Genomic DNA, 24,693 nt, shown 5'->3' with positions numbered 1-24,693 from the left:
AAGCCAGAGTCGCAGCACTCTTGTGCTCTGGCACCACCCCACTTCTGACTGATGCGTTTCTCTGTATCAGTCAGCTCCTGCTGCAGTAACAAACAGGCCCAGTATCTCATTTGCTCACACAGTTTATTTCTCGGTCTCACCCCCAGAAGGCTGTGGTTGCCCACTGTGGGTGAGGGTAGAGAAGCGTGGTGCCAGCCCCCCACATAGTGTGGCTGACAACATACTGTATCTGAGGCCGTCAGCTGAGGTGAGGGATATACCCAGGCCCCAAACCAGTCGGGTGGGAAGCCATGGCCACAGGAAGGCGTGGGGAGGGCTGGGAGGAAGTAGATCCCGGAGCCAGTCCCATGAGCTTCAGCGGGGGTTACTTGAAACGGGGGTCACTGCTGTGTAGCATGCCTGGGAAGGCCCCAAATGTGACCAAGGGCATGTCCTCATCGCAGACTTCTCAGAGCCTTCCGCAGACGTGTGCTGTCTCTGAACATGACCTGGACCAGGGCTCCTCCCGGACACTTCACCCAGGAGGGCTCCTCACTCCAGGAACCTCCTGGCAGCTGCAGGGACTGGGTTGGGGGGGGGTGCTCAGCTTTGGGAGGCCATTGCTTAGCGACTCCTGGTCAGTCCCGAGCTTCTGGCAGAGCTGTTTGTATGACATAAAGACGGGGGAGGCGGAGTCAGCTGGGTGTCATGCTGGCCTTTGGGGGACTGTGGAGCCAGAGGACAGCTGCTTTATGTGTCCAGAGAAGCCACAAAGGCTGCATCTGTCGTGTTCGCTGTAGTGACGAACAAGACCAGGGCTTCAGGGGCTCGTGCTTGTTTCTGGACCATGATGACAGCGGTGGTGGCGCCTCTGCTGGGCTGGGCTGGCCTTGCCCTGGGTCTGTTTGGTTCCAGGGAACAAGGCCATCTTTGTATCAAGGGTGGTGGATGCCCCCGGGCACTGAGTGACACCAGGACTTGAACCCACGGTGGGGCCTGTGAGACCAGCCCCTTGAGTTGGGGAACCCGCTACAGAAAAAGCTATAAAAAGCTCAGCCATGCGGATCGTGAGAAAGGCCACTTGGGCCCAAGTCGTCATTTCCCTGGTGAGCGACCGTCCCTGTCCCCCACCCCGAGAATGGGACTGGAGCCCAGCATCGGCACGGCCCAGCGGAGCTGCACGGCGTGCGTTGGCTGTCCCCTGCAGTCTCTATATTTGGCATTGCAAGTTCCTGAGGGAAGTGGTGCCGGGTTGTGGGCAGATGAGCCTCGATTCTCCTCTGAAACTGTTCAGGGCTGTTCCAGGGGAAGCCAAGTGGTGTAGGACAACTTTACCAAGGGTGTGGGCGTGTGGCTCCAAAGGGAACGTGAAGGTCTCTCTGAATCTGTCACTGTCCTGCATTAGAACGAGGGGACTTCTTTGACTAGCCGTGGGTGGCTTTGTCTCTGAGACAAAGAAAGCACTTAAAGAGGAAATACCGTTTATTTATTCATTTTCACAGTTAAATACACGTTTAATCGGCGCACAGCGCACAGTAGGGCAGTCGTAGAAATCCTCTCTTTTTAAAAGTCATTCCCCCAAAGCTCCCGCTCCCGTTGCTCAGCTCCCAGACAGTAGGTCTGAGGAACAGTGACAGAGCCAGAGGGTGCTCTGCGTCCAGGAGCGGAGAGTCTGAGTCAAGGTTGCCTCTGAGCAGCTGAGAACTGGGAGGAGAAGACGCCTGCGAGGCACTCAACACACACGTGCAGGGGACACAAAGACAAGACACAGACGGAGGGACCGGGGACCACAGTGGACAGTCACACATGGGCACTCTCCTGCCACAGCATTCCAGTCTGTGGCTGTCTCCTCTGGGGACACAGAGAGCCTGGAAGCAGCAGTTACCAGTCAGAGGGAGAAAACTGAAGTACAGTTTATAAAGACCAAAAATGTTTAAAGGAAAGCCGTTGCCCGCCACGCCCTTAGAAAACAATGGTTGCGATTTTAAAATTAAAAAAAGAAGGACGGTAAGATTTCTGCATGTTGCTCAGCGGCTAAAGGAAGAACTGGGTCTTTTCCTTAGGAGAGGTGAGTCCCCAGGTGGTGGCAGTGGGGACTCTGGGAGTGGGCTGGGCCAAGGATGCTGGGGGCAGGCAGCAGCTGCCCCTGGCTCCCTGGACCGCAGACTGTGCTGGCCTTCCCCTGCCCGTCCTCGACCCACTGGCAGAGGCCGTAGGAAAGGGTCCCCTCTGGTTAAGGCTGGGCCTCCATGCGGCTGGGCAGGGGGAGGGCCAGGGCCTGGGACCAGGTGGGTGCTGATGGGACTCCTCTGCAGTTGAATGCCACCAGGCTGTGGCAGTGGTGACCCTGGAGACACAGCACTGACTTCCATGCCATTTTAAAGATTTAAATTTCAAATGACAAGGAAACTAGGTATTTGCCACAGTTGAGCTGTAAACATGCTTAACTATGCTACGATATCGAGCAAAAATATCTTCATGAAACTGTGAACATCACATGTTTATTCTCAAACAAGGCATTAATAGTCAAATGAGTTAATACCAAGTTAATAAAAGATTTAACCTTCGTGATAGAAGAGAAGCTGGGAAAGCCTGTTTGGACTCTCAGTCCTTTAGAAAATGGGGCAGTTTCGCTTCATTCCCTGTGTTTGGGTCTGATTCCTTTATTTTTGGGGTCCTTTTGGCACAGTCAGCCACAGCTGCATAACAAACCACCCGACCCCTGGCAGCTCAGAGCCACCTACAGCAAATGCCTGCCGCCATGGCCAGCCAGGCCTGCTCTTGCTTGGGACAGGACAGGCTGCGGCTGGGTGCCTGCATGTGGCTCTCTGAGCGCGTCCTCCGGTTTCCAGGGGGAGGGGAGAGACTGATGTGGGACCCTCCCAGGCGGCCTTGAACGCGCATGGTGTCCAGCACATTTCTGGCTGGCCAGTGTCCCTGGGTTTTGACCTCTGGGGGACGACTCTGAGGGTTTGAGTGGCCAGCCCTCTACCATCAAGTCCAGCTTCTCCTTGGGAAAGTCTTTGGGCTGTGCAGGGCTGAATCTTGCCCAGCGGCTCCGCGACACTCCTGGGTGGCTGCTCCTCAAGGTTCACGTGTCAGGGGGGCCCCCCCGAGGGCCCCGGGCAGCTCTGCTTGAGTTGCCTTTTTGAATAAATTGAGCAACTGAATCATCTATCCCGATCTCATGATGTAAAGGACTAGATTCTGATCCCCAGGAATCCTGACCCGAGGGCACACACTAGTGAATGTCTGCCAGCCTGCGGGGGCCCACCCCTGGGGCTGCTCCCTGGCCAAGCCCAAGCCCCAGTGGTGTCCCTGGGGTCCCAGGTGCTGGGCCAAGCTGTCCATGTTGGTCTCGTGTGCTCGCTGTCTTGCTGTGGTCTCCTTGCTGACTTGACCTCGACTCTACGGAACCAGCGTGGCCAGGGTCACTTTTCTGACCCCTCCCTCTGCAGCGTTGCAGGAGCTGCAGGCTGCGGGACACTGGGCAGTGGAGGCTGAGCCAGGGGTCACAGGGGCTGGCCAGTGCCACCAAAGTTTATCCTGTCTGCTCATGTCCCAAAGGCAGGGACAAAATGTCAGGCCAGGGAGCTTGGGGGTGGGAGAGTAGTAGACTGGGGACTTCCCAGGGGCCAGGGGGTTCACAGAACTTGGAGAACAGAGTCAGGGCTCCAGGACCAGGGGATGAGGGGCTGGGGGCCAGGGGGACAGGAGGCCAGCATGGTGGACTGAGAGGTGGTCTCCTCACCCTAGGTGGGCACGGGGCCGAGACTCCCTGCAGAGGCGTCTGTCCTCCATGCCTCGGTGTCCTTCGTGATAAACTGAGGCTATGGAGGCTCCCCTGAGGCATGGGGGATGGGCTAGGCTCCCTCTAGGGTCACTTGGGGCCAGTCCAGTTCACAGTGAGTGTCCTTTAGACCCAGGTAGAGGTCAAGGCCAGACAGAGGGTTGCCTTCTGGGCCTGGTTGGCCTCACGGGTCCTCCATGTCATGACGCAGATTCACCAGCAGAGGGAGGCCGTGCTCCATGCGCCAACCTTCCCTGAGCTGGCCGCGGCTCCCTCCCCAAGGGTGCGTCAGGGAAGATCTGGGTGGAGGCTGTGGCCACAGGAAGGCCACCACGCAGGGCCTGGGGTGGGCCTGGACCTGGTCTCACAGGGTCACATGAACGGGGTGGCAGGAGTGCAGGAGGGACACTAGCCTCTTTGGGCTGGGCTTGCCCTCTGAGAGTCCATGTGCAGCCCTGGAATTCTGGACATCAGAATCCCAGACCCTATGTGGACAGTCCCTTCCCCACTGGGCAGCGTTCTTGCTCACGCCCTCCCTCGTCCCCTCCTTCCTCATGCTCCCTCCCCGCACTGGCCTCCCTGTCTCCCTCTCATGAGGTCTTGTGCTTACTTTGTGCTCACCCAGTAGCCCACAGTGATGTCTGTCTCAAGATCCTTCTGGCAACCCATCTGCAGAGTGCCTTTTGCTAATGTGAGGGTTGATTTTATGTCCACTTGTCTGGACCACAGGGTAGTGGACATTTTTTTTCAAAGGTTCCTCTGTCCGGCATTTATGGATGAGGTGGATGTTGGAATCCATGCACTGAATAGAGCAGTCTCTGTAATATGGGCGGGCCATGTGCAGTCAGTTGAAGTCTGACCAGAACAAACAAGGGTGACCCTCCCCCAGATAAGGAGAGTCCACTCTGTTCTCAGAGGAGAACTGACAGTTTGGTTCTTCCTGGGCCTCTGGCCTTCTGGCCTTTTGACTGGAACTTATAGCAGTGGCTGGCCCGGAGCTCCAGCATGCAGAGGGGCACCTCACAGGACTCTCCAGCCTCACAGTCCTGTGAGCCAGCCCCTCATAATGTCCACTCACATGGCCTGCTGTCCTGGTCCCCTGGGGAGTCCTGCCTCACGCCCCAGGTAAGTCCCAGGGCTCTGGTTCCAAGCTCAGGGTGCAGGACTGGGCATGCGCTCCAGGGCCAAGGCCGGCCCCGTGCTGGGCAGGGCTGGGTGGCCTCTGTTTTCCTTGATGTTCCTAGGGTTTGTCTCTCTGTGATGGTGGGCAGATCGAATGTAACTGGTGCATCTCAGCCCAGGAGAGCAGACCTGCTGGGCCCAGCTGGTGGCCAGCAGTCTTTTGGGGTCACCCTGGGCACTCACTCTGCATGTGATTCCAGTACAGCCTCCCCCAGTGTCTCGTGTCCAGGTCCCTGAAGTCACCGTGGTGTGTGCTGCCCCAGGCCCAGCAGAGGTGACACTGGCCTGCCCCTCTGGGATCGGCCTTCCTGCCCTCCCAGCTCAGCCCTCTGTCTGAACCCCCTGGGCTGGAGTCAGGTGGGGCGTCCTGGCGGGCCCTCCCTGGGGTAGGAGTGTCTCCGTGGAGGCTGTGTGTGGTCACCTGCTCCACTTGGCCCCCCTGGGCTGTGTGCTGGAGCTAGGGTCGAAGGTCAGGCTTCTAGACCGGGTCAGGAGCTTGCAGAACCTGGGGCCACCATCTGTCAAGGGCAGGGGTGGAGGGGCTGGGGGAGAAGCCCAGCACTGGAGGAGGCCCAGCCTGGGACACTCGCTCAGTGCCCAGAAGGGGCACACCAGAGAGGAATGCCGAGTCGGGCTCAGGCTTGGGTGCCCACACAGGGGCTCTGCCTTCAGGACCACCTCTGCCCTCTGCAGGCTTGGGGTGGCTCTGGTCCCCATGGAACCCTGACCCTTGCTTTGGGAATAGAGCCTACAGAGGTCCCCGTTGTCTTCCAGGCTAAGGCAGCAGCAGTGGAGCTGGACAGGCCATCATGGTGGCTGGGACGGAGGCCCCAGAGTGGGTGGCTTGAAGGGCAGACGTGCATGTCCCCTAGTCCTGGAGGCTGCGGTCCTGGGTCCAGTGCTGCAGGCTGGCTCCCCCTGAGGCCTCGCCCTGTCCCCTCCCTGGGTTGCCCTCAGCCTCTCCCTCTGGACTCCCGGCACACTGGGTTAGGACACGGTTAGTACAAGCAAAGACCTTGTGTTGGTCAACTCTTTCGCTGCTGTAACCAAAGACTCCATGAGAACAATTAGGAAATGTTTATTTGGGGGCTCACAGTTGCAGAGGTTCCAATTCATAGACGGCTGACTCTGTTCCTTGAGGTGAGTCAGAGCATCATGGTGGAAGGGAGTGGTAGGGAAAGGCGGCACCAGGAGAGACGGAGAGGGAGGGAGGGAGGGAGGGAGGGAGGGAAAGGGGAGGGAGGGAGGGAGGGGGAGGGAGCGAGGGAGGGAGGGAGGGAAAGGGGAGGGAGGGAGGGAGAGAGAGAGAGGGAGGGAGGGAGGGAAAGGGGAGGGAGGGAGGGAGGGAGGGAAAGGGGAGGGAGGGAGGGAGGGAGGGAAAGGGGAGGGAGGGAGGGAGGGAGAGAGAGGGAGGGAGGGAGGGAGGGAGAGAGAGAGGGAGGGAGGGAGGGAAAGAGGAGGGAGGGAGGGAGAGAGCGAGGGAAGGAGGGAGGGAGAGAGAGGGAGGGAGAGAGAGAGAAGGAGAGCCCTCCACTCAAGAAGGACAAAATATAAAGCCCCAAGGCCCAAACCCCCAAATATAAACCCCAGGGACCCACCTCCTCCAGTCACACCCCTCCTGCATAGTTACCATCCAGTTAATCCCTATGGGGGATTAATGCACTGATGGGACTGAGCTCTCGTAACCCAGTCATCTTGCCTCTAAACCTTCTTGAATAGTCCACACATGAGCTTTTGGGGACACCCCACATCCAAACCATAATATTCTTCCCCTGGCCCCCCAAAGCTCATGCCTGTCTCATAATGCAGAATATACTGAGTCCATTTCCAAGATTTCCCATGGCCTCAGCAGTTCCAGGATGGCCCCAAAGTCCAAGTCCACAGTCTCCCTGGAGACTCAAGGCAAACCCTCGGCCTGAGCCCTGTAAAAGTCAAAAGCCATTTCCATAGGTCCAAAAGACAGGCCAGAGCGAGCATTTCCATTTGGAAACATAGGGGCAGAGAAAGAATTGGTGGCACTAAAGTCAGCCTGAAGTCCCTGGGCAAACAGGCCCTGCAGCGCCGCCCCAGCACCTGGGCGCACGGCATCACCGTCTGCTGTTCTCTCCAGGGGACTTGTTGGGCTGTGGCCTTTCTGCCTGCTGCCCAGCGCCTCCCTCTGCTTGTTCCAGCTCACTCCTCGGCTTCCCTCAGCAGGTCCCATGTCACTGCTCTCTTCATTCAGGGGTCTCCCTGCAGCTTTGGCTCCCTGCTCACCTCTCCACGTCACCCCTCAGGGGCTGCCTGCAGAGGGACTCCAGTCCTGTGCACTTCGCCTGGCCTCCCAGCCTTTGACCTTGGTGGGAACCTCCCTGACCCCCGACTTTAGCACCCTGCAGTCCTGCAGAACCAGCACCATGCCGTTGACACAAGGTCTGCTGCATCTCGAGCAGTAGCCAAACCCCCAGGGACCACGGCTGCCGCGGTCTCTTGAGATCCTGGGTGGCTGAGCTTGGGGAAACAACTTCCTATCCCCCCGCCTCCCCATGCAAGCAGGGTGCCCACTGGTCTCTTCTCAAAGGAGTTTTTACTTTTATGCCCTTGAGTCTGAGATGAGTGTGGTCTTGCCAATTCCTGAGACACCCTCAAGCCATCTTTCCCCTGGTGTCTGGGTAACCCCTCTGACAGCCACATCTTCCTTAGCCACAGTTTTACTCCCAGTTTTCTGGCCAAACTTCAAGTTCTTCACATCTTTCAGCTCTGTTATCAAAATAAACTTGGCTAAAAGCTGCCAGCAATATCCATGCCACCCACTGAAAGCTGAGCTGTCATGATATTTCCTCCCCCAAATTAATTAGTCCAACACCTTTAAATTCAGCCTCTCAGAAAGTCTCAGAACATGGGCAAAATGTACACAGCTTTTTAGCCAGAACATCATATGAGCAGCTTTTAGGTCAATTTCCAGTGGAGTCCCACTTTTCTCTAAAACCTCATGGGGCCTGTCTTTACTGTCCGCAGTCCTAGGGCACTCTGATCTTCTGAGCTCCCACCAGAATCGCCCATTAAGCTCCACTTACAAGAATCTAAAGCTCTCCCAGTCTGCATTGCTAAACTTTTCCAAATTCCTCCCACAAATTCTAAAAAGCCCAAAGAGCTTCTGAACCACATGGTCAAGCTGGTCACAGCGACCACCCCACTTCTCCATACCAATTTCTGTTTTAGTTAGCTGTTTCACAGCTGTGACCAAAAGTCCTGACATGAACGATTAGAGGAAGGAAAGTTGATCTGGGGGCTCATGGTTTCAGAGATCTCAGTCCATCAGTGGCTTACTGGGTTGCTCCGGGCCAAAGGCGAGGCAGAGCATCATGGTGGAAGAGTGTGGCTGAGGAGAGCAGCTGGGGACATGGCACCAGGAAGCACAGAGAAGCCCTGCTCAAAAGGGACAAACTCTATACCCAAAGGCATGTCCAAGAGGCGCCCATCTCTACCCACACCCCACCTGCCTGCGGTCACCACCCATGTAGTTCCTACCAGAGGGCCAATGCACTGGTGAGGTTAAGGCTGTCCTAACATAATCATTTCACCTCTCAGTTTCCTTGCACTGCATGACAGCTTTTGGGGGACACCTCAGATGTCATATCAGACCTTGTGTTACCTCGATGAACCCTTGGAGGACACTGTCTCCACTTGGACTCACATTCCCAGGTGCTGGGGGTCAGGACTTCAGTATAGGAATTTGGGGGACACACAGTCAGTGCATAGCAGCAGGTCTCATGTGTTAAGTGGGGCTCCCCGTCCTGTGGGTGCCAGCAGGAGAGGCCAGGTGGGCTGTGGGGCCATCTGCCTGGGCCATCAAATGAAGGTGTCTCTGCCCAGGATTTCCAGCTCTACGGGGCCAGAGCCTGAGTAGTCCACCCCGGACGCTGCTGCTGGGCTCAGCGCTGACTGTCCAGCTTCAGGCTGGCTCTTCCTTTGTTAGTGCCCTGTGGTTCTCTGAGGCAGTGTCCCCTGGCCAGCAGTGACCAGGGCAGCTTGTTTGGGGGAAGCAGACAGTTCACGCCACAGGGCCAGTCCATGGCTGCACCTCGGGGATGTGTGACCAAAAGCTAAAATCCCATGAAGAGGAAGCACAACGGGCCAGAGGCTGCTGCCGAGTCGGGGGGCTCTTCAAGGAACCCGCCAGGTCCAGAGTCAAGGACGCACCCAGCACAACCCTGTGGGCCCCAGGGTCTGGCGGGCCCCTGTGGTCTCTCCCCTCACAGAGCAGGCTGGGCAGGGTCTCACGGACTCTCTTGTGACTCTGCCATTACCCTGCAGGGCTGCTGCTTGCCCAGAGCCTGGCTACCACCCAGGGCCCTCTGTGTGGCCACCCAAACCCTGTCCTGTTGAATCAGTGACAGTTCTGAGGCCAAGTTAGGATCCACTTCTGATAGCCCAGGGCCATTAGCGCCTGGAGGGGCCCAACCTGTCAGTAGCTTTGCTTGGGAACTATAGACTGACCTAAAGGAAGGGCACTTCTTGGGTCTGTGGGGGAGAGCCCGGGTCCCTTTGCTGGGTCTCTTGTCCTCAAGGAGCTGTGGGTGGGCCAGGAGACAGTTCCCCTGGAGACAGTTCCCCTGAGCTGAGGCTCAGATTCCAGCTGCAAGTTCCTGCAGGAACCAGCAGAGACTGAGGGAGAAGGAGGGGTTGGGTGGCCGGAGACCCTGGCCTTGGCCGACCTGTATCTGGCTGAGGGTAGGACAACGAGGATGGCTGTCGCGACCCCCTTGCCCGCAAGGAAGACGCAACAACAGGAATCTTCTTTCAGCCGTTTATTCAGGTCCTTGATATTTCTTCTTCCTCCTTTCGGATGCCTCTCCCAGCCTTAATAAAGCATCTCAAGCCCCAATGCGAAGCTGCCACGTGGAGCTTTCTCATAGGGTGTTAAAAAACCATGCGCCAACTCTCCCAAATAAGGAGTTGTTTGTTACAGACCACAGCGGAGCCAGCGCCATCTTGTAATGGCGACCACAGTCCGCAGAAACGGCTCACCACAGTTCCCCCTTTTGTTTTCCAAAAACAATACAGGCGAGAGTAGAGGTCCTATCCCACTGTGCAGAAGTGGCTGCATAGTATGGCTCAGCCCCAAGGAGGGCCCTTCCCCAGATCTGAGGCCATATCAGCCGACGCCTTTTTTCGTGGGACGGGGCGTGGACGCGTCTAACCCGCATGCAATAGGACATGCTCTCCTTGAGGTCCACTTCAAGGATCACTCAAGTGCAGTGCCTTGCCTCGCATCCTGTATCGTGATGATGGTGGACGAAGGGGGATGGCTGAGGCTGAACTGTGGCTGTATAGAAATACGACGACAAACAAGTTGGCAACACCCTAAAAGAAAGGCACGGGTCTTAAGACGATAGAAAAGCACTAGTGTGGAAACCCATCTGCGTGCAATGGCAGTAAAGCCGGCAGAGTGCAAGGGCTTTCCAACACTAAGAGAATAACAAAGAAAGACATGTCGATCCCAGTGCAATGTTCATAAAACTTGGGGTGCAACGACCATGTCAAAGATTTACTGTTTAATCTGCGCAAGCCAGACTTGAGGTGAGATGCCATTTTCTAAAGCTGCAAGAGCTTGTATGATCATAGCTTTATCTGGACCAATTTCCGGCCAAATATTCGCCAATGATACGGGAGGCATTCCTGGAATCATTAAATCATGAACCGGCATCGGCATTGGCCAAGCCCGTGCCGCTGCCCACCACTGCATTGGTGTCGTCCATGTCATCGGCACCAGCACCAGAGCCAGAGCACTCAGCAGAATGAAGATCCTCATCACGGGGTTGCTGTGGTATTTCTTGTTGCTGAGTAGCTGGCGTCAAGACTCTTCTTGTCAGGCGTTCAGGGACCCACAATGGTTCCGTGCGATCCTGGGGAAAAACACATACAGATCCTCGTGCCCATGTCAGCACGGGGTCGGGGCCGTTCCATTGGCCCGTAAGAACATCTTTCCACTTAACATAGCCAATCACAGAGGGCTGAGGGGACACATGTCTATCGGCCGCAGAGCGACCGTGAATATCCAAATTCAAAAAATTAATGGTAAAGAGAGCTAAGGACAGGCGTTCTTTAGGAGTATGTTCAGCTCCTATTCCCCCCTTTTGTTTTTGTAAAGTTTCCTTTAAGGTGCGATGAGCACGCTCAACAGTAGGCTGCCGCATAGTGGCAAGCACACATAATTGGAAAGGTTTATCACTCTGGAGCCTGCATAAAGTAGCATGTTGTATAGCTTCTTCTACTGTCATAAGGGCCGCTCTAGCCTCTTTAGTGAGGCTACGAGGGGAAGTAAGATCTGGATCACCCCTAAGAGTAGCATACAAAGGCTGTAGCATAACATTAGAAATATGTAAATATCCTCGTATCCAATTAATATCTCCCAGCAGTTTTTGATAATCATTTAGAGTTTGGAGATCCTGAGTTCGTATGGTGATTTTTTGTGGTCGTAATTTGCCATACCCAATTGTTGCTCCCAAATACTTAATAGAATCCCCTGTTTGAACCTTTTCAGGTGCAATATGCAGTCCATATTGAGCTAACAACTTCACTAGGTCTTTATAGGCCTCATGAATTGTCTGCTCTAATTTAGCAGCCAATAATACATCATCCATATAATGAATGATCTTGATGGAGGAATACTTTTGTCTGAGAGGTGCGAGTGTCTTCCCCACATACATCTGACACATCGTGGGACTATTAGCCATTCCCTGCGGCAACACTACCCACTCAAACCTTTGATCTGGTTCCTCGTGGTTACGTCTGACATGACCGGGTTGACCACAATGGAAGCACGTTCCGGCGGCAGGACCGCCCCCTTTTGCAATCCGAAGGACAGCAGCTGCAAGACCTGCATTAGTTAAAGGTCCTCCAATCTCTCTACACACCTTCATCCATGCTTCTATGCCTTTGTTCTTATAAGGAGCGATTGCTGCTTTACATTCCTTGGTGCATTGCTCAAAGACCAATTGCTTAACAAGGGGCATGGCTCTATCAGGATCCCCAAAAATCTTTCCAGCGGCATCCACCATCCTTGCTACAAAGTCTGAAAAGGGTTCTGTAGGGCCTTGTATAATCTTGGTCAAATTACCAGATACCTCTCCTCTGTTTGGAAGTGACTTCCATGCCCGAATGCAAATGTTATTAATTTGATCATATACCTCAAGAGGGAATCCTGTCTGTTGATTAGCAAATCTACCTTGCCCCAAAAGCATGTCCTTATCCCAATGAGGATGTCCCGCCGCATGGTTTTGGGCGGCCTGTTCTATTGCGCCCTCTAACACAAATGTTCTCCAGTCCAAATATTTACCTGGGGAAACACAAGCCCGAACAAGGCTAGCCCAATCAGAGGGAGTCATACAGTATCTAGACAGACTCTCCACCTGAGTTAGTGTGAAGGCGGCATCCACCCCATAAGTGCGCACAGACTCCGCCAGGGTCTTCACAATTTTAAAATCTAAAGGCTCATGGAATCTTCCCCTATTATCGTCCTGAAAAACTGGATAAGCAAGACCCATCTCAGCGTGAACAGCCTTCCATGTTTGAGCATGGAAAGCTCTCCCCGAAACACCCCCACCATACGGCGGTGGATCCGGAGGATCACATTTCTTGAGCCCCTGCTTATCTTTGCTCCCTTCTCCTACAGCTAAACTCCCTAGCTGGCGAGACAGCCTCCCAAGCTCCTCCTCCTCATTCCCCTCTTCCTCTGACCCACTTTCACATGGAGGTGTGCGCAGCGCACTGAGATCTGGATACAATCGCCTCTTCCCCTGTTTCACGCTCCGCACACTTCCATCCTCCCGAGATACCTCACTTCCTGCCGTCTCTGATTTCTCCTCATGTAATTGTTCTAGAACTTCCTGTCCTTTAGTAAGTGCGTCATGACATCTGTCCTCTGTGAGGCAACTACGGACTATTCTCCAAAGGGGTATCACCCCGCCCTCTAATATGCCCTGCTCAGAAGCAGAGTCAAGATCTTTGCCTAATTTATCCCAACTAGGTATGGTGAGGCTGCCCGAAAATGCAAACCACGGTGCAGCAATATCTATCTTCTGTAAAAATCTCTGTAAAGTACGATGCTTCACTTCCAGGCCCTTGGAACGTAACAGGCCATCTAGGGCCAGGAGAAGCGGACTTGAAGATGCGGCACCCATGACACAACAACAAAAGAAACACAGAAAACAAAAGACACAGACGACAAAAGAAACACAGAAAACAAAAGTGAAAGTACACATTGCAGCTGCAATAAAATATGAGGCTCTCCCTTTCTTTGTAGAGGAGCTGACCCCGCTTTGGTCGCGGATCCCACTTACTGGGACTATCCCCGCTTTGGTCGCGGGTCCCACTTACCTGGGACTATCCGGTGCACCACCCCTGACGACTGAAAGTTCTGGTTCCCGGGTCTCGGCACCACTTGTCGCGACCCCCTTGCCCGCAAGGAAGACGCAACAACAGGAATCTTCTTTCAGCCGTTTATTCAGGTCCTTGATATTTCTTCTTCTCCTTCTCGGATGCCTCTCCCAGCCTTAATAAAGCATCTCAAGCCCCAATGCGAAGCTGCCACGTGGAGCTTTCTCATAGGGTGTTAAAAAACCATGCGCCAACTCTCCCAAATAAGGAGTTGTTTGTTACAGACCACAGCGGAGCCAGCGCCATCTTGTAATGGCGACCACAGTCCGCAGAAACGGCTCACCACAGATGGCACCCTGGCTGGAGGTCCCCTGAGCATGGACCTCCTCTGCAGTAGGCGACCTTCACGTGGTGCCTGCAGCAGGGACCCCAGCTCAGGGCCATCCCACACTTCCCCCTGGCATCTGTGAAGGAGCTGGCCACGTCGCCTCCTGCTCCAATGCCATGGTGTGGTGCCAACCTTGACCTGGGCACAGGGCCGGTGCTCTGCTGCCAGAATGCTGGCCCCTGTGTCCACATGGCAGGGGACATCAGGGTCCAGACCTGGCCTCCAGATGTGTCAGGGGCCTTTGGACAGCTGACCCCAGGGCTGCCACCTTGCTGAGCAGAGACCCCCAAGAAGAGCCACAGGGACCTCTGAGCTCCCACGCCATGGCTGAGGGGCACCCGGGGAAGACAGCCCTTCCTCCTGCTGTCTGCCGAAGGACAAAGGGATCCGCCACCAGGAGTCTGCTAGCTCTGGAGAGCAGCAGAGGCCTCCTGGGGCCATGCTCTGACCCTTGGTGGCCAGATGCTGAATGCCCAATGAAGCTAGGCTCTCAGACGGACCACGGTCATCTTAGTGGAAGTAGGTCCCGTGCAGCAGTTGGGGCACACCTGGCTAAATCAGGGTGCATTGCTGCTCTGACTCAAGTCCAGGTGGACAGCCGGCATTCCACCTGCAGCTCTGGCCGCAGGTCCCTCCCCCTCCGCTGGCCCAGAGACCTGTGTCAGGGACGAACTCACAGATGTCCCTTGCCACAAAACGCTCTGGGAACGCTGTGGCAGTGGAAGGGAACTCCTGGAGACCTGGAACTCTTAGGGACCACGAGTTCCTGCTCGCCTGCTGCGGGTCCCCTGGGGGTCCTGCAGGGCCAGGAGGGAGGCAGGGGCTCTTGGCCCAGACTCCCGCCCACCTCCTCCTGGGGTGCTGTTCTGCAGGTGTTGGGTGAGCCCTGCTGGGAGTTCTGCCTGGGTGTTCTCTCCAGACTGACCCAGGCTTCTAGCTTCCCCCAGGCCTCCGTGGGCTCTGTCCTGCTGCCCCCGACCCCCGATGATGACGCCAACCCAGTGACATCACCCCTGTGTGTCTGGGGCCCTCTTGGGCCCTGAGCAGGCTTCCTAGTGTGCACCACGTCCTGACAGCTGGGAGGGCTGGGGGCCTGCGCTCAATGCCCTGGAAACGGGCACGGGGTGGGCCAGGGCCCATGGGCTTGCACCTAGGTTTACAGTTCTGAGACCCTGTAGTGGACACAGTCCTGCTGCATGTTCCTGCAGAGCAGAGGGCACACGGAGGCTGCCAGGAGGGGTCACTGAGCTCACACCCAGGGTCATGGGGCTCTGACCCCAGGCCTGGGTTTCCTCCCCACAGCCTGGTGTCCTGGGAGTGTGGAAGAGGGGGCCTCCTAAAAAGCCAGCTTCCTGCCACCTCCTGGACCCTGGGGGTTCCATCCCTGGGGACCAGACGGGGCCTCTGGGCAGGGTCCTGTCCCAGGCTTGGGAGCGGCCGCCGTCACAGGGGTCTGTTTAACCAGCAACAGGTGTGACTGCGGCTCCGGCTCTGGCACGTTTTACAGCCCAGAGGACTGACGTTCTGGGCTTGGCCCCTGTCCATGTGCCTGTGTGGGGGTCCCCGCCCCGCAGTGAGGGTCTTGGCACCAGAGTTTGCCAAACACAGCCGGGCGACTGGTTGGTGGTGTGTGATCCAAGTGTGGGTCGGAATCCAAGGGCAGGAACGCGAGTGTGGAGTGAGATATGCCTGAGCCTCGAAGCCATTAACTACCAGGTAACAGATTTGATTAATTTTGTGCCTGGAGGTTTTTTTTTTTTCCTCCCAAAGAATCAGAGAAAACAAAATATTTTTCTAATTAAATAAATCTACGGTGCACGCTAATGGAGCCCGTCTGTGGGCTTGTGACAGGGCAGGGGGAGAAGTGGAATAATGATTTTATTTTTTCATTAAATAGAATTATAGGCAGTTACTCAAAGCAACGCTGAGCCTAATTGAAAGAAACCCATTTCTTCTTAATTTACTTTCACGGTTTTGGATGATAAAAGAGTGTGTTCGTTGGAAAATTAAATAAAAAACACGACACAAGGAAAGGACTTTGTTTGGGTGGATTCTTCCTTCCTTCAAGCTTTAAGTGACCGTCACCAGGCCCAGGTGAGAGCAGGGATACCGGCTGTGGGTCTGCCCGGGGGTCCCAGGGGACAGGTCATGCAGCAGCAGCAGCAGCAGCAGACCCGAGACCTCCAGGCTCCAGGCTCACAGGCACAGCCTGCCCAGGGTCCAGCGTCCATCCAGGGCCCCTGGCCTGCTCCTTCCTGAGTTGAGTGACCCTCTGGAGGGCTTTCTGCTGATCTGAATCATGGAGGGGTTGGCTGGCCTGAAGGGCAGGGCCGTCCCCCGGGTCTGTGGGTGCCGTCTGGGTCCTCCCTGAGCACTCCTGGGGTCCTGCTGCTGCCTTGGTGCCTCCCACAGTCCTTCTGATCATCCCTTCCAGTGCCCGGCCTCCACCACTTACAGGAAGCTCTCTGCACCCAGCCCCTCTCAGGCTCATCTGCTGGACTCAGCTTGGTGTCTGTGCCTCAGCTGGCCTTGGGTTGCCATGGCCCCCACCATCCTGTCTCTCCTCCCAAGGAGCCGGGCGGAGCATGTGCCCGTGAAGGCTGAGGACTCCCCGTGTCCAGCAGTGGTGAGCTCCTGGGTGCAGGCAGCGTCCTGTCAGGGCGCTACTAATTTACACACCTCACACCTCCACTAATTTACTTTTGATCTTCACGTCTGGCCAGTGGGTACTGGGCCGCATGGCGCAGGAGATGGCCCAGGAACCGGCTGCCACTGGATCACAGGGGAGCTCCCAGGTATGGCTGCCCAGTGCCCCCTGGCTCAGTGCTGCAGCAACAGTGTTTCTTGGGTGGCATAGACATGTGGCCAGATAAGGGTGAGGATATTTAACTGGACTTTTTTATTTTTAGAGAATACAATATGGAATTCAGAGTGCACAGCAAGGTTTCCACGAGGACGCGGAGAGGTGTGTGTCCCCTGAGACCAGGTATCTCCCGCGTCTCATCGCTGGGCTCCCAATGACAGAGCAACAGCCCAGCCCCAGGGAGTGTCCCTCCTCCAGGTACCCACCTCCCTGCCCCTGGTGCAGTTCTAGGTAAGCGGCTGGCCAGGCGGGGCACCAGACTTGCCCTGCCCCACAGGCTGTGTGAAATGGGCTGCCCAGAAGGCCCGGCACGAGGGTGCGCAGCAGGCTCCCAGGGTTCTGCAGACATTTCTGGCTGTGCCTGTTCTGTGTGCTCTGACCAGGACATGAATCCCTCAGCAGGGCTGACCCAGGCCGAGGGCCGCTCTGGCTCGGAGGTTGGTCAGCCCATCACGGGGTCTCTATCTGTCCACAAGGTTGTGGCCAAGGGACCACCTCTGGGTGAGGGCACGGCCTCCTCCCCTGCAGCCTGTCAGGGCTGGGTGCCGGCGTCCACCCCTCCCTGCTTGCCTTCCCTCTCTAGGCCACACACCTGGGCAGCAGACCCAGCCAGAGCAGAGGGAGCAGGAGCAGCGGCCGCCACAGCACCCACTCCCTCCCGCAGTGGCAGGCATCAGAGTCTCCGAATGGGGTTGCTCCTGCCGGCGGGCCTGACCTAAACACCCCGGGGGCACCTGTGGGGTCCTCACTCTCCTGGACCTGGCACCTCAGGGCCTGGGGGGTGCCCTTCACCAGCTGCCTCTGAGCATGGCCTCTGAGGTCTTCCCAAGGCCGAGGAGTCTGCCTCGCAGGAAGGACACTCAGGAGGTCTTACCAGGGCTGGTTCTGGACACCCACAGGCACTTATTAAACACCTGCTGTGTACCCAACCCATGCAGGACCCTGAGACCGGGGCATGGGGGGGGCATGCACACCAAGATCCGCAGGTGAAATCTGCTTCCTGTTTCCTTTCTGAGGAGAAGCCGAGGAGCTCCTGACTGCCCCTTTCTTCCGCACACTGGCCCCTGCCTGACCAACAGGCAGCCCTGCTGCGGACAGCAGGGCTCTTGCTGGGCCTGAGCTCAGCCGCCATGAGTGCTGCCGTGGATCAGCGATGCCCGGGGACTGTCAGGCTGTGGAGCGCGGGGAGCGTGGGCCTGATGAGGGCGGCAGCTCAGCTCAGGTGGGACCCAGGCTGTCTACCGCGCCGCCCGCCGTCCAGGGTTCCGGGTGGAAGGAGAGTGGTGGTCAGCAGTGACCCTGCCCTTCGAGTCCTCTGGTGGCAGCCCATCCCATCCTGCTATGCTGGCCCCAGGCCTCCATGGGGGGCCGTGACCCCCTGTACTTGGCCATCATACCCACCAAGGGCTCTGGCCTGTGTGACCCTGTGGTTCCCGCCATAGAAAGGGAGAGGCCTCGTCTCAGCCAGGCCCGGTATGGGTGCCGAGTTGGGAGCCCCCCTTTGGGGGTCTTGGGGCCGTGTCTCACGGGTACCTCCTCCCCTGGCTCCAGAGCCCCTGGGCATTGGGAGGTGCACCCCTGCTGGCGGCCTCTGGGCCTCGCCCGGGGCCTGATGGATGGGCCACCATCCTGCAGGGCTGTGACAGATGTCCCTCTCATCCACGGCTCTCTTTGGAATCCTCTAATGCTCCTTGAAGGTGAAGTCCCATTTTTCCCCTGTAATCACAGTATTAAACTTTAATATCCAATATTAATAAAACATACTCTCCTTAATAGAGCCGGCTGAGGCTGCAGGAGCGAGGCTGAAGGTGGTCCCTTGGTGACTGCTTTAACGCTTTCCCTGCTGGGCAGGCACTGGGCCGCGGGGCAGCGCGGAGGGTGGGGCAGCACCAACAGGGGCTCCTGGCTCTGCCATGTGGGCTGTGATGGGGGTGGGGACTGTGGCCTCTGGGGCACTGGGCATGCCCCTTTTCCTCTGCAGGGTGATGGGCAGGACCTGTGTTCTGGCCAAAGCACCCCTTCCAAAGGAGAGCCCAGCTGGAGAGAGGGCGACCCTCCACTGTCCAGCCTTGCTGGGCTCGATGGCTGCCCAGCTGTGGGCTTGCCTGGATGGCTTGTCCAAACCGGGGCAGCTGAGCCTGGGGCAGCTGCACGACTGGCCGGGACGCTGGGCGAGGATAAGGGCTTCCAGGGACCAGGTGTCTCTTGGCCCACCTCTCCCCGTCTCCCTCTCCTGCCTGGCTTTAGCTTGGGGGTCTTTACCCTGCCCACCACGCCTTCCTGTCCTCCCATCACCTGACTGTGCCCCTGGTCCAGTGTCAGTGCCATCCGTCCCCTGGAGCTGACCTGGGCCCTGGCACTCCCCCTGCCTGCTATGGACGGGGAGTGTGTCCGTGAGGACACCCCTGCCTTGTGGCCGGGGAGTGGTCTGCTGGAAGGACAGTAGTTCCTGCTGGATGACCCCAGCTGGCCCCCAAGGTCTGGGTGTGTGAGGGCTGGGTGATGGTGGGTCTCTCCCAGGGAGCAATGGGTGCCTTGGCATCACACCTGAGACGTCAATCACCCCTTTTGGCCCAGTCGTGGCCAGCTGCCTCGCTGGGCCTACTTAGTGTCTAGTTTGCATTTTTGGTGGTGATTTTGCGGTTTCCAAGGGCCTGGGGCTTGGGGCTGGAGCACTGGTCCTCTGGGTGGGGCCTGGTGTGGGCCAAGATGCACATACAGGCAGAGGAAGCTTGTCCCCGTCCCTGTGTGCCCCGTCCCCGTGGGTTCAGAGCTGCAGAGGCCCAGCCCCAGGCTGTCACCATCCAGAATACCATCCCACCCCGTGGGCCACTTGTCATGCCCTCAAATCCAAAGAGCTTCCGCGGAGGACACTTTTACTCCCTCTAGAATGACAGGTCGCGTCACCTCTGAGGGCCAGGAGCACAGCCCTGTCCCTGCCTAGCCCTTCTGGGTGGGCCCTGGTCCATTCGTCTTTGTTTTCTTCCAAATCCTGGCGTGTCCTGGACGTGGTGGGTGCATGTGGGTGCAGAGGGACTTTTGTGGGAACAGAGGGGAGGGAGGAAGAGGACCCTTGGGGTCTGTAGGCCAGCAGATCCCTCTGAAGAATCAGAGCTTGGGCAGAGCTACCCACAGCCAGGGTCTGGCGCTGTGAGCCAGCGGGGGCGGGCATTGCAGGAAGCCCTGGACATGAGGCTTTCCTGAGGGGAGCCCAGCAGGCCGGGGCAAACCCTCCGGAAGAGTTGGACAGGGCTCAGCGGCTGCCCAGAGTGGGGGAGAGGGAGAGGAGGATGTGGGCTTTGCACACGCTGCCCCCTCCCTGAACCAGCGCTGTCTTGGCCCTGCTGCCTGGAACCTTCCAGAAGCTGGGCCTGCCCCAACCAGAGCTGGACTGTGTGGTTGGAAACGAGGCCCTGGGATCCCGGCTGAGCAGGCCAGGCCCTGTCACTTGGCTGGTGGGCGGGTGGGTGCAGGAGATGGACTAGGCAGACCCTTGGGGGTCCTCAGGAACCCACGCTGGAGCCCCCAGAACCTGGGGGCCACCTGGAAAGGGTAGGGCAGCCCCATCGAGAGGGTGGCTCGCGTCCCTTTGAGTCTCGCCCTGGCCAGGGTTGTTTGCTTGTGTTTGGCCGGGTGTCCCCTTCCCAGTGAGGCCCACATAGCAGCCACCAGGTGCCCAGCCTGCCTACCCCGGAGCCGTGCACTCTCAGGGCACCTCCGGGTCCCTCCAGCCCCGCAGTCCTGCAGCCTTGCCCGGTCCCTCTGCCCGGCTGGTCTTCCTGAAGGACGGTCCCAGGCCTCTCCATGGTCTGTGGCACCGGGTGGCTCTGGATAAAGAAGTGCTGAGGCCGTTTGGTGGTGGAGCATTCCCCGATGTGAGATTTAAGATTAATTATGATTTCCACAGAAATCCCATTATGCAAATAATGATCATTTTCTTCTGAAGGGCTGCTCGGGGCTGAGAGGCCTGCAGCGCCCAGAGATCCATCTCCCTGGCCCCAGGGCACTATCTGTTATGGAACTTTGTCAAACCCAGGCCACGTGCCCCCCCCCCCCCCCAGCTTTTGCATCTTTTTTTAGGAAAAGCTCGAGGCCTCCGGGTAAAAACCAATCTCCCCTCCAACAGCTGCAAAACGCCTTTCAGGTTTAAGTGGAAGAATTTCGTTGCTAAAGGTTGGGAAGTGATCAGAACTCCTTTTGCAATTGCTGCGAGTTGCTGGGAAGGCCGCAGGGCAGACGGCAGAGCTGTGGTGGAAGGCCGCAGGCTGGCCAGGGGGCGTCCACACTGGGAGGGGCACCGCTGTGTGGCGGGTCCTGCCTGGGCTGACAGGGCCCCAGGAGCACATGCCTGCCCCCCGGTGGCTCAGGAGAGCTCCACACCCTGTATTCCCTGGAAACTCTAGAGAGGAGCAGGGAGAGGTCACCCAGTGACATATTTCCAACGGTGGCCATTGTAGGAGCAGCTGGATTGTGTGCACCATGGAGCACTGGCTCTCTGAGGGAGGCGGGGGCAGGCTCAGTGCCCTCTGGTCTTGATGCAGGGCTGGAGGAATGTCTGTAGAGGCTGGACAGGAGCCCTGAGGCCTGGGGCTGCAGATCCCTTGGGCACACCGTCCACAGCTGTGGGCAGAGCCCAGCACGCGCTGGTCCTCCCCATTCAGGCCGCGTGGCGCCATCTGTGTGGAGCGAGGGATGGGACTTCAGGTTAAAAGGCACACTTCGTGATGCCCAGTGTCCGGCTTCAGGGCACCTAACGTGACTAGCTTGTGACCCCTGATATCGGGGAGCAACAGAACCGTTTTCTTTTCATCTTTGTTGAACAGTAAACTGCCCAGTGGTGACTGACCACACTCGGAACGCGGCCACCTGGATCAGGGGACGGTGCCCTCCCGGCCAACCTGAAGCCAACGCCACCTAAACTGTGGGGGCCGGGCTGGCTGTGCCGCCTTCTGACTCCCGTGAGTAGTCCCAGCTCCTGGCTTCTCCCACACTGCGCAGCCCGCATCTGCGTCCTGTGGACAGACCCCGAGCCCCACGGAGCCCGTGTGTCGCCTGAGCTGCTGTGCAGCAGCTTCTCCACCCGCCTGTCCCCGCGTGTGGCCTGTCCTCCCGGGGAAGCTGCGGACTGCTCTGTGCACTGCTGCTGGGTCTTTGGGTGGAGGGGCAGCTGGGTGTGGAATCTCAGGGCCGTAGGTCAGGGCGACTCTGCTTTTCAGATGCCCCCTTTCCAAAGCTGCACCACTCTCCCTTCTCGCGGGTGGGGTACAGCAGCCCCACGTGCGGCGGCTCTTCCCAGCGCCTGCTGTGGCCAGGCCCTCCCTCAGCCCCTCTGTGGACGGTGCTCAGGGGCACCTGGTGCTTTAGCTGCATTTCCCTGTGAGGGTCGATGCTGGGCCCCTTCAGGAGCTGAGGGCAGGGTCTTGTGGGGCCTTTGGCTCTTCCTCTCTCTGGTTCCTGGGCTGTGTTGCTCTTACTGGTTCTTCGGGGCTCCATGTGTGCCCTGGACGGGAGGCCCCTGCCACGTGCCTCTGCTGCTCCCCAGGCTGTGGCTCACCTTTCTCTCTCTCTCTCTCTCTTTACATATATATATATATTAGTTGTTGATGGATCTTTTTATTTTATTCATTTATTTATATTCAGTGTTGAGAATCGAACCCACAGCCCAGGCCACCTTTCTTCTCTCTAAGGCATCTTGCGTGGTCAGGTGGGCGTGTCTGCCTGGGGAGTCTTTGCCCACCTGGAGCCTATGGCTTCCCCGTTACCAGCAGTTCTATCACGTTGAGGACCCAGGGCATCCCGGGAACGGAGACTGAGGGATGGTGTGAGGGAGGGCTCAGGACTTTCCTCTCGGCGGCGTGTGCACACGTGTGTGCACAGCAGCCTCAGGAGGGACACCTGAGCCAATGTTCAGACGGGGCAATCTTTTTTCTGGGGCTGGGGGTCCACGGCGCCAGAATGCAACTGTCTTTGTACATTGACCTTGAGCCCAGTGACCACGTGGAGTTACTTAACCAAGCAAGGGTTCAACCGTGGCTCTTAAGACATTCACATGTAAGTCATGCAGTCTGCAAACAGTGAGCTTCGTGTCTTCCCTTCTGACCACTCGCTCTCTGTCCCCTCGCCGGCTGGCACCTGCGGTGCTGGTTTGAGGGATGGTGACAGGTGTCGTTGTCCCGCCCCTCGTTGGCCCTGGCCACTCCGCACGCACCAGGTGGGCTGTGCTCTCTGGTTTTTGCAGCTGTACCTTGTCAGGCCGAGGAAGCTCCTCCTGTCATTTTCTGATAACTTGTTTTAATCATGGATTTCCTGTCCTGGTTACCTTTATTCAATTGATCTCTACCTTAATTCTACGCTGACCCGAGTTGCCCTGTGCTTGTGGGAATCTGGGTGAGCGTCTCCTCGTGTTTGGGCCTCGGGAGCCTCACTTGGCCGTCCAAGTCCATCCGAGCTGGCGGAAGCCTTCTGCCCCAGATCATGGTAAACAGAGTCACTGTTCCCATGTACTCGGAGAGCAGGCGTTTCCTGCAGGTTTGGGGTACAGGTTGCATGTTTGTGCAGTGAACTCATTTGTGTTCCCTCAAAATCTGCACATGGACATCCTGCCCCCGTGTGAGGCTGCAGAGGTGGGGCCTTCAGGAGGTGCTGAGGCCAGGGAGTGGAGCCTCCCGCTGGGGTCGGGGCCTTGGAAAGGGACCACAGAGATCCCCTGCTGCTTTCCACCCCTTGGAGGTACACGGAGACCTTGGCCTTCAGCAACTGGGAACAGGCCCTTGCCAGAACCCCGCCTGCCGCAGTGTGGTCCAGAAATGCAGGCTCAGAACCGTGGGGAGGCTTCTGAGGGTGTGGCTCTTTGCTACAGCAGCCCTCATGAGTGAAGGCAACTCGAGTCTGGCCTCGCTCTAAGTCGGTTTCAGACTGTCCGAGTTCTAGCTGAGCGGTTCCTGCTTGTTGTAGCAGAGCGTTTCCCAGCACGGTCTACGTTCACCCACTTCTCCCTTCCTACCTGTGCATGGTCGCCCTTTGTGTTTGGAGGTTGTGTTGTTAGGTGTATATACATTGAACACGTTGGGTTTTCCTGAAGGATTGGCCAGTTACCCTCGGGAGCTGACCCCCTTCATCACCGTCACCTCCTGCTTTGGGGTCTACCTGGTCTTCCCCAAGGGAACCTGCCAATAACACAGTATCAGCTCCCATTGGTCGCCTTCACAGGGCACCGGGTTTTTCATTTTGTTAGTTCACACTTTTGCACGTCACCAGCAACATAGAACTGTCTTTATAAACCCGACAATCTTTATCTTTAAATCGAAACGATTTAATAAAATGTTTAATACAGTGACTGATATTTGGGGATTTAAGTCTACCATCTATTTTCTTTTTGAATCTTTTTTTTAACCCTCTTTCCTCTAGTTTCTCCTTGTTTTAACCCTTTTCTTCTCTATTGACTTGTTAACTACTTATATTTAATTCCTTTTTTAGTCTTTTCTCTAAAAAATTTAAAACAGGGCTGGGGCTGAAGTACAGGTGAGGCTCTGGGTTCTATCCTTAGCACCAGGAATAAGCAAAACAATAAAAAATGAAGATTAAGTTCTTTAAAAAGAATTAAACATGATCCTGGGGCATCACCCTCCCCACTGAGCTCTCTGCCCCCCAGGGAGGAAGTGCCAGGGTGTTCCCGCAGCGTCTGCGCAGCCGCTGGGTGAGCGTGCCCACGGCTTCCAGCCCAGAAGGGGCACTGCGCTGACGGTGCAGGTCCTCGGTCCTCGCACAGCCCCCCTCCCTGCGCAGGATCGTCACCCTCCTCCCTCCTCCAGCCTGGGCTCCTGCTCCTCCTGCCTGCGAGTTTGTTATGGTGTTGCGTGGGTGGTGTATGGGGTGTGTGTGTGTGTGGTGTGCGTGGTGTGTGTGTGGTGTGTGTGTGTGGTGTGTATGGGGTGTGTGTGTGTGGTGTGTGTGTGTGGTGTGTATGGGGTGTGTGTGTGTGGTGTGCGTGGTGTGTGTGTGGTGTGTGTGTGTGGTGTGCGTGGTGTGTATGGGGTGTGTGTGTGTGGTGTGCGTGGTGTGTATGGGGTGTGTGTGTGTGGTGTGCGTGGTGTGTATGGGCTGTGTGTGTGTGGTGTGTGTGGTGTGTGT

The 24,693-nt window shown here is 57.1% G+C and overlaps 1 long non-coding RNA gene across 1 annotated transcript in view; it reads left to right on the top strand.

The window, feature by feature from the left end:
• The window catches only part of LOC308656120, a 41,066-nt gene that overhangs the window by 2,587 nt on the left and 13,786 nt on the right, over positions 1–24,693 (top strand). The window contains exons 2-3 of the long non-coding RNA XR_014023605.1: positions 16,610–16,761; positions 21,387–21,521. This is a non-coding gene — a long non-coding RNA (uncharacterized lncRNA). The remainder of the gene's footprint in view (positions 1–16,609; positions 16,762–21,386; positions 21,522–24,693) is intronic.

Source organism: Spermophilus citellus, assembly GCF_964194105.1.
Source record: "Spermophilus citellus genome assembly, chromosome: 9".
Taxonomy (NCBI): domain Eukaryota; kingdom Metazoa; phylum Chordata; class Mammalia; order Rodentia; family Sciuridae; genus Spermophilus; species Spermophilus citellus.
The sequence above is the reverse complement of the archived record's forward strand: the minus strand, read 5'-3'. Positions and strand labels throughout refer to the sequence as shown.